The 13,749-nt window shown below is 37.9% G+C and overlaps 1 protein-coding gene across 2 annotated transcripts in view; it reads right to left on the bottom strand.

The window, feature by feature from the left end:
• The window catches only part of EPHA6 (EPH receptor A6), a 535,028-nt gene that overhangs the window by 98,308 nt on the left and 422,971 nt on the right, over positions 1 to 13,749 (bottom strand). The window lies entirely within an intron of this gene.

The raw sequence follows: 13,749 nt of genomic DNA, 5'->3' as shown, positions 1-13,749 counted from the left end.
AAATAAATTATGTGAATTCTAGCAACAGTACAGTAGTTTGTTTCAAATTTCTACTATTATGAAAATTCTGTCCTGTGCTTCTCCAGATAAAATATTGAAATGGAGTAATTATCAGCTATTTCCTTTCAAATTTTATTCAGCAGAAATTACCTTGTTAAAGTTTAGTAGAAAAATGACAATATTTACCGATTGATGTAGTCATGAATCTATTCTGGAATGTCACACTGAATACATTTGCCTCTTAAAATGTGTTTACAGGATTGTCATTAGTGTTTTGTGCTTATATTAAGAATATACTTAAACTGAATACTCTGTAAACTCACACCATCTAATTATGGTGTTTTTAAATTTTTTTTTCCACATTGCTTCTCTCTTTCAGTTGTGTCCCCCTTAACAGTTTTATCCTCTGCTCCTGAATGACAAGAAGTTCCAAGACTATGTCTATCTGTGAAGAAATCTAAGATTCAAGAAGCAGTATTTTTTGCAAACTGTACTTCCAACCAGAGCTTCAAGAGTCTGGAATGGATCACAGGCAGTTTGCATCTAAATTATTTATTCATCTGGAACCTGAACTATGTATCTATTAAGAATCAGAAAGATAATTATAGTCTGTGAAATAGATACAGCAAGACTCACAGTAGAGAGCAAGTAAAGAAAGGAATCATAGAATCATAGAATGGTTAGGGTTGGAAGGGACCTTCAAAGGTCATCTAGTCCAACCCCCCTGCAAGGAGCAGGGACATCCCCAACTAGATCAAGTTGCTCAGAGCCTCATCCAGCCTGGCCTTGAACGTTTCCAGGGATGGGGCCTCCACCACCTTTCTGGGCAACCTGTTCCAGTGTTCTACAACTCGCATCGTAAAAATTTTTTTCCTAATATCCAATCTAAATCTACCTCCCTCTATTTTGAAACCATTACCCCTCGTCCTATTGCAACAGGCCCTACTGAACAGTCTCTCCCCATCTTTCTTATAGGCCCCCTTGAGGTACTGGAAGACTGCTATCAGGTCTCCACGGACCCTCCTCTTCTCCAGGCTGAACAGCCCCAACTCTCTCAGCCTGTCCTCATAAGAGGGCTCTAGCCCTCTGATCATCTTCGTGGCCCTCCTCTGGACCTTCTCCAACTGGTCCATGTCCTTCTTGTGTTGGGGGCTCCAGAACTGGACACAGTACTTGAGGTGGAGTCTCACCAGGGCAGAGTAGAGGGGGAGAATCACCTCCCTTGACCTGCTGGCCACGCTCCTCTTGATGCAGCCCAGGATGCGGTTGGCCTTCTGGGCTGCAAGGGCCCATTGCCTGCTCACGTTAAGCTTCTCATCCACCAGCACTCCCAAGTCCTTCTCCTCAGGGCTGCTCTCAATCCAGTCCCTGCCCAGCCTGTATTTGTGCCTGGGTTTGCCATGACCCAGGTGCAGGACCTTGCACTTGGCCTGGTTGAACTTCATGAGGTTGGCACGGGCCCTCCTCTCCAGCCTGTCAGGGTCCCTCTGGATAGCATCCCTCCCTTCCAGCGTGTCGACGGCACCACACAACTTGTCATCGGCGAACTTGCTGAGGGTGCACTCTATCCCACTGTCCATGTCGCTGACAAAGATGTTGAACAGGGCTGGGCCCAGCACGGACCCCTGAGGGACGCCACTTGTGACTGGTCTCCACATGGACACTGAGCCGTTGACCACCACTCTCTGAGTGCGGCCATCCAGCCAACTCCTTATCCACCGAGTGGTCCGTCCATCAAACCCATGTCTCTCTAGTTTAGAGAGAAGGATGTCATGCGGGACAGTGTCAAAAGCTTTGCACAAGTCCAGGTAGATGATGTCAGTTGCTCGTCCCTTGTCCACCCATGCCGTCACCCCGTCATAGAAGGCCACCAAATTGGTCAGGCACGATCTGCCCTTGGTGAATCCATGTTGGCTGTCACCAACCACCTCCTTGCTCTCCATGTGCCTTAGCATGGTTTCCAGGAGAATCTGCTCCATGACCTTGCCAAGCACAGAGGTGAGGCTGACCGGCCTGTAGTTACCCGGTTCTTCCTTATTCCCCTTTTTAAAAACTGGGGTTATGTTCCCTCTCTTCCAGTCATCAGGGGACCTCACCAGACCGCCACGACTTCTCAAATATGATGGCCAGTGGCTTGGCAACTTCATCCGCCAGTTCCCTCAGGACCCGCGGATGGATCTCATCAGGTCCCATGGACTTGTGCACCTTTAGGTTCCTCAGATGATCCCGAACCTGCTCTTCGAGTACAATGGGCAGTTCTTCATCCTTGCAGTCCCTGCTTGCACTTTCTACAGCTTGGGTGGTGGGACAGGAACTCTTGTCCGTGAAGACTGAGGCAAAAAAGTCATTGAGTACCTCAGTCCTTGGTAACCAGGACACCAGTTCCCTTCCAGAGGGGGCCTACATTCTCCTTGGACTTTCTTTTGTCCCCTACGTACCTATAAAAGCTCTTCTTGTTGCATTTTATATCCCTGGCCAGATTCAGTTCTGCCAGGGCTTTGGCCTTCCTTACCTTATCCCTGGCCACTCGCACAGCCTCTTTGTAGTTCTCCCAGGCTGGAGGTCAGGAATATATAAAGAACAAAGTGATGGGCTGAGTTAACAGATTCTGAATAAACAGTTTACAGATGAAAATTCTTTTTAAATTATGACATTATTTTGTGTGCATTTTGATGATAGTGCTAGAAGAATGGTGAAAGCAGAAATAATTTCTCTACCTTGGCTGCAGCTGCAATGCTGAGTGAGATCAGGAAATGAAATGCGCGGGTGTGTGTTCATTGCAAACCTCTGTCATTAAAGTTCTCACTTGCTCTCCAGAGCAGAACACAGAAAACACATGGCATTTTTCAGCAGTTTGTAACTCAAACAAGTCCAAGCAGATTTTTGCATAACTAATTGTTTTATAATATGACTGTTACGCTTCCAAATTCCAAAGATTTATTGCTAATCAGTAAAAATGGTTACTTTCAGCAGCTTTTACTTCTGTACACTGGGAAATTAATCTGTATGTGGAAAGCGTATTCCAACTTGCAATACTCCATACACGTGCTTTGATTTCTGTGTGAGGAAGTTGTGTGTGGTTTGAGATAAAGAGAAACTCCTCCTTATTCAGAGAAACCTATCTGCAGTTTGCTAAAACAAACTGGTATTGCCTCCTTCTCAAGAAGTTCCTTTCTTTTCTCTTCTGGTCTTTTTCTGTCCCATTCAAAGCACTGCAACTGTAGTTGATTATAGCAATCCTTGCATTAGAAAGAAGATGATGTAAATAACCAAATGTACTTTCCTCACATCCAACTCCGATGTTTCCATAAAATACAATATCAGATCATTGATAAGAGAAAATTACCAATCCATATTTTAATTCTTCTTCATATTAAAGTTATTAATGTTAAAGATATCTCAAGCTTGTTGCATTCCATCAGAAATTTATGTATGAGCCTTTAAGCTGTATTAAAGAACACAATACAAGCTCTTGAGGCAGAGATTTATATGGTAGACCATGCATGACCTCTGGACAACTACTCCCATAACTACCTGATGAACTGGTAGTTCCCTAGGACTGATGGGCTCTCTATTTTGGGCTGACAGGAGATTGATTACAACGCTCTTTCTTACTCTAGTTCAAGTAAATCTATGGACTGTAACTTGTCCTTATGTATTAACCTGTACCACACTTGTGGTATTCCCCCTTCAATTAATTACTGGCGTTGGTCTTGCATGTTCAGTTTCATCATAAATTTGGCAAAGTAACCTGGTAGGCCTAAGCAACACAGAATAAGAAAAACGTATTATTTCATTCCTTATTCATACACTTGCAAACAAATGTAAAATTTAAAGAGATGTGAACCAGAGAAGGCATACAGCCTTTCTGGAACAGTTCTAATGACTCAAACATTCATCCAGTCAAAGTTCAAACTTACAAGCTGACCTATTTAACTTTGTGTATTAGGTGAATTAGGGTATGTTTACACAATGCTTTCCCTTATTTCTTCTGTGAAGGCTTTAACTCAGTCAGCTGGTAACTAGAACCTGGCAGCATAACATGATTGAAAGTGCTAACACCAACACTATTAGTCCATAAAGACTGTCAGTATATTCCATATGAAAGAATGCAGATAACTGTGCTCTATTTTCAGTAGTGACACAGGCATTTACGTTAGTTTTAAAAAGTTATTTAAGTATCTCAACTTACCAATAAAAATCTAATTGCTATCTTGTACCTATTTACTTGAATGAGACGTGTTTTCTGAGGTTTGCAGAAGTAATAACATACATACCTGTATCTTAGATACCTAAAATCCATTGGACTAGAGAAGATTAATATTATTTATAACATTTACTACATTTGACAACTCTTCTGCAATAAGGTTCCAGCATTATTAAATTATTTAGTTGCAATGATTATGGCTTCAATAGCACTCTGTCCCCTGGGTTTCTAAACACTTCATGAATATTGTTGGACTTGATGATCTTAAAGGCCTTTTCCAACCTAAATGATTCTATGAGTCCGTAATTCTATGATACACGAACTTGTAAGTCCCCACAATAACCTTTTCATACATGTAAGGCAGTAGGTTTATCCAAAGAATCAGAGAAATGCAAACAAAACTGTGAGGGTGAACAAGAACTCTTCACCCACAAGCAAACTTTAGGCAAGATTAAGATAACACCACTGACAACAACTTTGCAAGACACATCTGTTCGCTTATTATCAGGAAACAGCTGTAATCCATTAACATATAGAGTTATATTCCCCTAGCCGTGACAGCCTTTCTGATACAAGGTCTTATGTCACTGTAGCCTAGAGTAGCTTTATTGCCACTCTTTCATTCCTTAGGTGACTGGCAGTACAAGAACTACAGCTGGAAATTAAGAGACTAACGGCAGTATAAAAGAAATTAAGATAGTAAGCAAATTAGTCTGAGGCAATAAGATGTCAGTCCCGACTACCTTACATCACGATCCATACAAGCTTCTATTCTAAATTGTACTCTGTGATTTAATGCTTTTTCCTTAGTACTTTCCTCAAATTTCCCCAGGCTAGAGTATCACAGTTGTGCTGATTAGGTGTAATTAAGGACTTTCATTTCCTACTTTCAGATGATATAATCACTCTTGTGATTTGAAGTTTGGCAGATATGCGCTGTATGTACTAGATATTCCTCCACAAGAATGTGGTTAAAGTTTTAATCCTTATGCTACTCTGTGGCAGGAAACTGCCCATCTGTGTTTCTGTATCATGGCCCAATTCAATAAAATTAATTTCTCTTGGCAGTGAAGAAACTAAAAATTCTTTTAAGTTTGATTTGTTTTTTATTATTGTTGTCTGTACTAATTCATTTGCCTTATCTTCCGTAGTTCACAGCTAACATGCCCCAAATGAACAACTACTAAATTCCTTGTGTCTATACAATGATTCATTGCTTTGCTATTTTCTAATTCTATCAATATTCTCTCCAATCTTACTGCTTAGTCTATTTATTCTCTCTTGACAATTGAAACACATTACCCATTTCATTTTCTGAGATTTTTACTATTTAGACCTGATTTTACATGATTCGCAACCTCATACTCAACAGCTCCATTATGGAACTTTCCAAGCAATCTGTATTTGTGAGAAATTTGTATCATCATTCAAAGGTCTTGGCTGAACTTGCAAAACTGAAGTTATTTAGACAGAAGGGTTAATTTCAATCAGCTATTGCAATGAATATAGGTGTATGATTTTCTGAAGTGTTTTGGCTTTTCTGGTTTTCTAGACATGCTAACACATGAATTAAGTAATGTCCACTGGCATTTAACCAAGCTGCATCTCCCAAAATTGCAATATGCTGCTCCTGGTACTGTGGAGGTATTTCACAAGTATATACTTTGCAGTACAGGTGAACAGATATGCCTGCATATGACAGTCATGACAATCCCGAAGCATGTTCTGTCTATATCCTGTAGATGAAACTGAAAATATGAAACAGGACACACAAACAACTTTTGCATGTGGTGATGACAATTTGATTTTCAGTTCATTTCTTTACTGCTATATGTTATTGTAATAAAAGACACTTATAAGAGTTGCAAGTATCAAGACTTACATCAGCTTCAATTTTACTGATCAAGTTATGCCTCATGAACTTTAAATGTGTTAAAACATTAAAGTGTTAAATGCATTAAAAAGGAAAGAGGACTCATTCAGACTAATTTCATTTCTCAGAACCAGAAAAAATTAATTAAAACACCTGCAAATACTTAGAAGATGACAGTGTGGTAAGTAACAACCTCCACACATGAGCAAATACCACACCAGCCTAATTTTCACCTGTGACAAATAAGTCTTACAGATAGAATAGCTACAGTAACGTCATATACACCTATCCCAGATTGGTTACAATCAAGAGTGTGTATTATCATTTCCTGTTTTGATTAAACTACTGCACAGTCAGGGTAATAACACCTGGGAAACTCCTCAGTGGTTCACTGTCAACCTGGAAAGATACAAATAGTATGGTCCAGGGTTTTTGCTACTGTTCTGTTTTACCCTTAATGACCGTGACACTGGAACTAAGAGTGTGTTTCTAAATCTGAGAAAGACAGCAAAATGGAAGGAGCTCATGGGGATTAGGTTCAGAAGGCAAAACGACTTGGCATGCTAGGGAAAGGTGTGAGAAAACATAGAACAAAATTCTGGAAGACAAAGCAGGTTAATTGAGATGGCACACAAATACGTCCTGGAGGAAAGACTGGACAGTCAGCTGTTTCACGGAGGAGGATCTATGGTTAATAGCAAATAAAAATATGACCCAACACTGATTGCTATTGAAAACCACACATATTTAAAGATGAGTAACACAATTTAGGTTTAAAATAACTTTTTCTTGCTTGCAAGTGGAAAGTTAGGCTCAGCATCCACTGTATACACCCTCAAAAGCTATAGTTTAAAAAAGATATTAATTGACTGGAAAGAGTCCAAAGCAAAGAATTAAGAATGGCCAAAGGTCTAGCAAACATATAACATGAAGAAAGACTTGACAGAACCTGGCTGATTTATTGAAGACAGTAAAGAGATTATAATGGTCTACAAATGTAAAATATTGCTGCAAAGAGGAAAGGCACAAACTGTTCCACCATAGACAGGAAAAGAGTTAATGGCCTTAAGGTGCAGTAAAAAAAAAAATAAATAAAAAAAAATCAATTTAACACTAGGAAGGTTAAGTATGTGGACAGTTAAACACTCAAGAGATTGCCCAGGGAGGCTGTGGAATCTTCACTAGGTGAGGTTTCTGAGAATAGGATAGGCAACCATCTATCCAGGCTTGTTTAAATATAATTGATTCTGCCTTGGGCAGGAAGGTGGACAAGGTGACCTCTCAGTGCCCTTCACAACCCAATGCTGTATATTTCGTGAATTACAAGAGAATGACTTATTGTTGAAAAACAGTACTAAGTTTAGTTAATTTGCCCTTTAAAAGGACACAACCCTGCTTCAATTTTGAGCATACTGTAGTATTTAACAATTAGGTTAAATGCTTCTGATACAACTGGACTCTGCTAGGCTCTAAAACACAACAGAACCTCTCTTAGCTATCATTATCAATTATTCTCAAACTCAGCATGTCTTGGTATTAATTTCAGTGAGAACTCCTGACTTCTCAGCAAAGATTTAGCAACAACAAAGTTGCAACAGGACTTTACCAATACTCAATCACATGTATATTTACCAGTGTGTTATTGCCTCTATAAAGAATAAGAAAGGAATATACAGTTATCAAAATAGATCAACCAAACACAGCTGGTGAATCAGGATTATTGATGACTTTATATACACTCTTTAACCTCCTCACTCTTTTACCTGTCAATTGCAACTGTCATTTATAACTGTTGTTCTCATTGCTTATATGGTTTTCCTACACAGGCAACAGATCAGCCATGTTGTTGCAGCAAACCTGTCAGCACAGTGCAATCTTGCCTCCCCCTATTATTCATTTAATCTTTCGGTTACAGTTGTCAGAAAAAGCCTCAACCCTTCATATATCACCTACACACTATAACTATCTTGCCCTTTAACTTATTGTACCATATTCTTCTCTGCTTTCATGGTGGAGGAAGAAATTGCATACTTTATTCAGAAGATACATGGAAATGCAATCACTTGCAGTTAATAATTATGCTAATTACATAAATTGATAACCATGCTTTTCCTTAAAGAGAAAAAAAAAAAATCTGGCTATTTCTTATCTACAGGATTTTATCTTTTTATGGCTGTGGGTAGGAATGATTTTTGTCACCTGTTTTTCTGCTAGAACCACATCTCGCATCAAAGCATCTAAATATCTTTGAAAGTCAGGTCCTACATGTCTGAATGCAGACATCTGAAGGCAAAGGATCCTGACGAAAGTGAAATCCTGTTTCTCAGGTGTAACCTATAAAACTAGAATTATAGAAATTTAGTTATGTTAGATACTGTATCATGGTCAAATTAAGCTGCTGCTAACAAGATGTTGGGTCTTGGACTGTTTAACAATATGCTTTTTCTTCATTTCTTATTGTCTGGTGAAAGATGTTACAGCAGTTGACAGTTATAATGTGTATCTTGCTAGCTGCAAAACAGAAAAGCAAGACAGACATGTGACTGATTTGAACTGCAGGAAACCATAATGGCCCTTAGATTTTTGCAAGAAAAAAAATCTCAGAATGTAATGAGTAAAAGTAAAAATTAATTTTTCCATAGGTTTTAAAGCTAATTTCTTTTAAGTATGTGTCATTCAGGAGAATCAAGTATTGTGTATTCTTAGTTTTTGCCAGCAACCTTCAACAAGTGGAATGTATGGTAGCTTGTATGTGTTATTTGAAATATCCACCTGCATGTGTACATGTGTAAAAATAACTCAGTACTATCAACATTAATTACGTTCTTCAAATACCAGTTCAGGAAGGGTAACCTACTTTGCAAGAAGGCTATAGATAATTAGTTTTGTCTGTGTTACAGCAGTCACGTCCACAGCTCTAACTTTCAACTCTTTATTTTAGATGATATTTTAATAAATTGATCTAGTAAATTTGGCTAACAATGGAGGCGGTGATTGTGGTTTTTGCGTTAATTTGCTGGCCACAGCAACACTGAATTCAGTTATGTGTTGTGATATTTAGCTATGTAACAGGATACAAGGAAACATGAAGGCAGTGAGCCAAATTTAAATTTACAGCTCCACTTACTGAACAATTTATAATACAATTGAAATTCTGTTGCTTTGTGTATTATTACGTGCACAGCTACAATATGCTTCATCAGACAAATTCAGCTTTATGCCTAATGCCATGTAAAGCCCACTGGCTAATATGACACACATACAGTCTTACCAACACTCTGTGTCACACTGCATTGTCTATAAGCAGAACGGAAGATACCCAGGGATGAATAATGTCTTCATATCCTGCTGTGCATCTCTGCTGCATAAGGTAGGTGCAAGTGCCTGCCAGTGCAAGGGCTGGGTTCAAGGGGTGGGTCTGAAGCCACTTTGGCCTCCAACAAGTACGTGTGTGCTGGGAGATGCCAGTGACATCTCAGTGACGCACTGAGACTACTGACAGAAGTAAATGTCAAGATTTGAAATTGGTTATGCTGTATATTATAAAGAATACTACAATGCTAACATGGAATTTATTAACATCATGTTTTCTGTTGGCCCTAAAGGTTTTACTTTTCAGAAAGCAATGATAAATACTGTAATGTAGGTCATATTTTGGGGGTTATAATCATAATAATATTTTGGAAGTTATCATGGTGTAGCCTACTTCAAACAGTCACAACTTAACTCTTAAAAGGTTGATGTTTAAACCGTACAATCACGTTTCTTGAGAGTACAATTTTACCATGGATGACCAAGGTAAGAATGTTACAAACAATGCCACAAAATTTCCTCAGTCCTTTTGCTTAACAGCCAAGTATACAACGCTGTGTATAATAAAAACAGGTACTGCAAAATATGTCACCTTCCAAAATGAATTCTGAACTCCATTTAACAGTCTCAACTTCTTAACAGGTTGGAGAAAAGGGCAACATTTGATTCATTACACTAAGGGCTCAAGGCCTAAAACACAATGTCTTAGTTGAAAAAAAAATATTCATTGTTATCTCTTGCATTTTTGAGAAATGAAAAATGGGTCAGGTATGAAGAGCTACATACTGCAAATCGTGGTGAAAAAGGATCATGCTGCTGCTTTGCCTTCCTCATGGACAAGGCAAGGTACATGGACCTCAGGACCCTTCTTGCACTGAACAGGTTTTATACAATAACTTAAAAAAACTCATAATTAAAGCTTTGAAATTAGTCTGCCAGATGACTGACTGATGTGCTGATAGCATTCACAATTTGAAAGTCACTAAAGCAAAACAGTGCTTAAAAATAAATAAACCAGTGAGGAGACAATAAGGGAGTTGAAGTTGTCATTCCAAACCCAATCTCAATGTTACAAGGATGTGAGCTCACATAGAGCTCACAAAAATATAGGTGTTGTCTTCATTCATCCTCCTTTTGTGAAGGGATTAATTTGAAAATTCTTCTAGAGAATAGCAATATACATAATATTGTTAAAGAAAATGAATGCCTTAAAAATATTCCTTTTGTATATGTGACAAGTGCAAATCCTCCAGCAGTCAAAGTTCGTAAACGAAAGCAATTCCTTAGAAATTTATTTTAGCAATTGAAAGTTATTTTGGGTAAAATCTGAGGGGGAGGGGAAACTAAGATTATGACTACAATAAAGCCCTTGCATGCACTGATATTTTGTATTGACAGAGTATTACACAGTAGTGACAAGGCTGTGCTTTAAATGATTGTGTAAGATACCATCAAGCTAAACTAACTATAGATTCCAGTTTGGCTAGTGTAACACCAATGATTTCATCCAGAGACCATTTTTTTTTCATGTCTCTTGTAGATATAGTTATTTTGGCAGGTGTTTGCTGTAAGCATAACTTTAATTTACTTTACAGGCTTTTCATGGAAAGTCTGTAAGACTTAATTCATGATGTACTTCTATACATGTACTTCTATACAGCCCAGATCTCTATGCTGGTTACACATGTTCGCACTGGAGAAAGATTTTTTATTTTTCTTGTATCGGTTTATGAAATAGCAGCAGCTTGGACAATGTCATACAACTCAGCTGCACATGTCCTGACACACCCAAGAAGAGGTCTCCAAATGATCACTGTGCTAATATGACTTGAAAGGGAAACATGGATGTTTTTATAAAGTGCCTAAGCAAGTCTCATAGATTCGCGAGGCAATAAGCTGCCTTTTATGACCAACCATGCAAGGAATGGTGTTGCTAAAACAAAGCAAACAGGAATAAAGTTTTCCTTGTGACTTCTGATTAGCAATATAAGTGAATGATCGGATCTAGATTCTGTGCTACGGTGTATTTGCCTTGGCCTGGCAATTGCCCTTGAAATGAACTCTCTGCTAACAGAAAACTTGTGCTACAGCAACTGTTCTGTCTACCGCTCTCTGTGATTCGGGACTGCATTTAGGACAAATGAGAAATGAAGCAATGAGAAAAGGGGATTAAAACTCTATTTCAGACCTACTTCTAAGCAGGCTTAGCTTAGTATTTTTTGATCTTGTACAGTACATATTCCATAGCAATTTTGAAAACAGTATCATTTAAAAGTTAACATCTGCTTAGCTGGTAGCACAAGATAGAAGCTCTCATTTGTAATGAACAGGCAAATTTGTTATTGCCACAGTCAATAGCAATTGACTTGGTAGAGCACTTCTGCTTATTACAATCAAATCCTTTTTCTTTTTTGTTCAATAGTCAACACTGTAATGGAAGGCACTGCTTACAAACTGATGCAATATATATCAGCAAATGCTAGAAGTTAATGACTAATGGTTACAAAGAGGAAAGCATGTGCAAAGAACAGCATTACACATCTATTAATAAAATTTACTGCATCCACTGTGCCTTTATGGGATAGTGGAACTGTAATGCACATCAGATAAATAGTTTCTGCTGTTATTAATCTAAATTTTAACACAAAATACCTTTTAATCATGCTATTATTACATAAATAATTTGGCTAGGACAAGGTTCTGTCTGACTTTTACAGCACACGTTTTAGTTACAGGAAATTTCTGTCCTGTGTTGGCTTGTGCAATCCTAGATTTAGGATTTAGTGAAATGCAAGGTAACTATTCCACTCCCATTCAAAGCCATGTCATTCTTTAAATACTACAAATAGGGCAGTATAAATGCAAGGCAACATCCTAAAGATGTAATAAAGTTTGCTGACTCCTTAGAGAAAAGCAGAACTGCTGATGATGACTTCTTGACTTACAGTTGTCTATAATCACTTTTCCTGTGGAACAGGAACAAATACTCTAATATTGCAGCACTGATTTATCTGTTTGTTTCTGTTTTCTGAATGCAGTCTTCATTTGTCTCTAGACTGATGATAAGACATTACAGGAAGAAAATTTATAAATGTGGCAAAGAGTAAACAAACATGCCATTGCCAAGTACATTATACTGTACTCTGTGTGCACCATCTAATTGGATTTAAACAGTGTTCGTAAATCACAGCCATTAGCCTTTTCAGAAATGAGACACACTACTAGATCCACCACATGGATTCTAGTCACACCTGTGATACGGGTTAATAAACTGCCCGTGTTGGTGAAGAATGGTGGAATTTAATTGCTGCTATACTGCTCATTATGAAGCAAGGAGCTAAATTCAATGAAGTTCCTACATATTTACATCTCTTGACAAAGATCTCCAATGCTGCACAGCCAGTATTAACTCATGTTCTTGTTTGTTGTCAGCAGAGCAGTTACTGACGGGAGAGCAATGGAAGAGACTAAGCTATATCTTTCCAGAAGACAGCAATGCAATGGATTTTGTTACTCTAGTAACCAAACATTCCTAAATAATAATGAATTTATCCTTGAAACACAGTGTGAACAATAATAATAAAAAAAACCTCTTCATCTTAATTTAAAACCACAGAGAGACAGATTTGAAAAAGGCTGTCCCATAAGCCTATTAAAATTCCATTCCCATGACATGAGTTCAGGAGCTATGCTTTCCTCTTTGTTCTAGTACATTGTGGTTTCCAAACATAACTTTTGATATTGTAACAAGGTGAAAACAGGAAATATTCATAGCATATTTCTTGTACTTACTGTGATTGTAAGAGGACATAAGTGTTTTATATACACAACACTTGATCTTTAAAAGAAAAATATAAGTACTGCAAATAAGCAAACAACATAGCTTAGTTGAGGCAATGATTAATTTTGAGAAGAGTATACTTAATGATTTTTTAAATTAACTACTGCAAAAAGTTGGCATTAAAGAAATTACATGCATGTTAATAAGACTTTTTAGTTAATACTTAAATGATAACTAGGTATTTCAGCATTTCAGAAAAGCCCATAACCTCACTTACAATGCTAGATTTCAGAGGCAAGAGTTCTCTCTTGGCAGTTGCAATAGCTAGAAAGACTAAAACATTTCATAGATTACTCCGGAATTTTAGTGAATAATTTTCAAGTGTACCATGAGTTTAAAAAAGTTTACATTTTATTTCTTTTAAATAGGAAATTGATCTCTTCTGGTACCAAAATCAGTAAAACACAGGCAAATAAAGAGTGAGTGATTTGACTTCATTGTCAACTCAGTTACATTTTTCATTTTCTCTACTCTATTCCACTTGCCTATAAGCAAACTCTACAGTGCTATTTCCGA

This window comes from Chlamydotis macqueenii, chromosome 1, assembly GCF_036417535.1.
Source record: "Chlamydotis macqueenii isolate bChlMac1 chromosome 1, bChlMac1.mat, whole genome shotgun sequence".
Taxonomy (NCBI): Eukaryota; Metazoa; Chordata; class Aves; order Otidiformes; family Otididae; genus Chlamydotis; species Chlamydotis macqueenii.
This window is presented reverse-complemented; position numbering and strand designations above follow the sequence as displayed.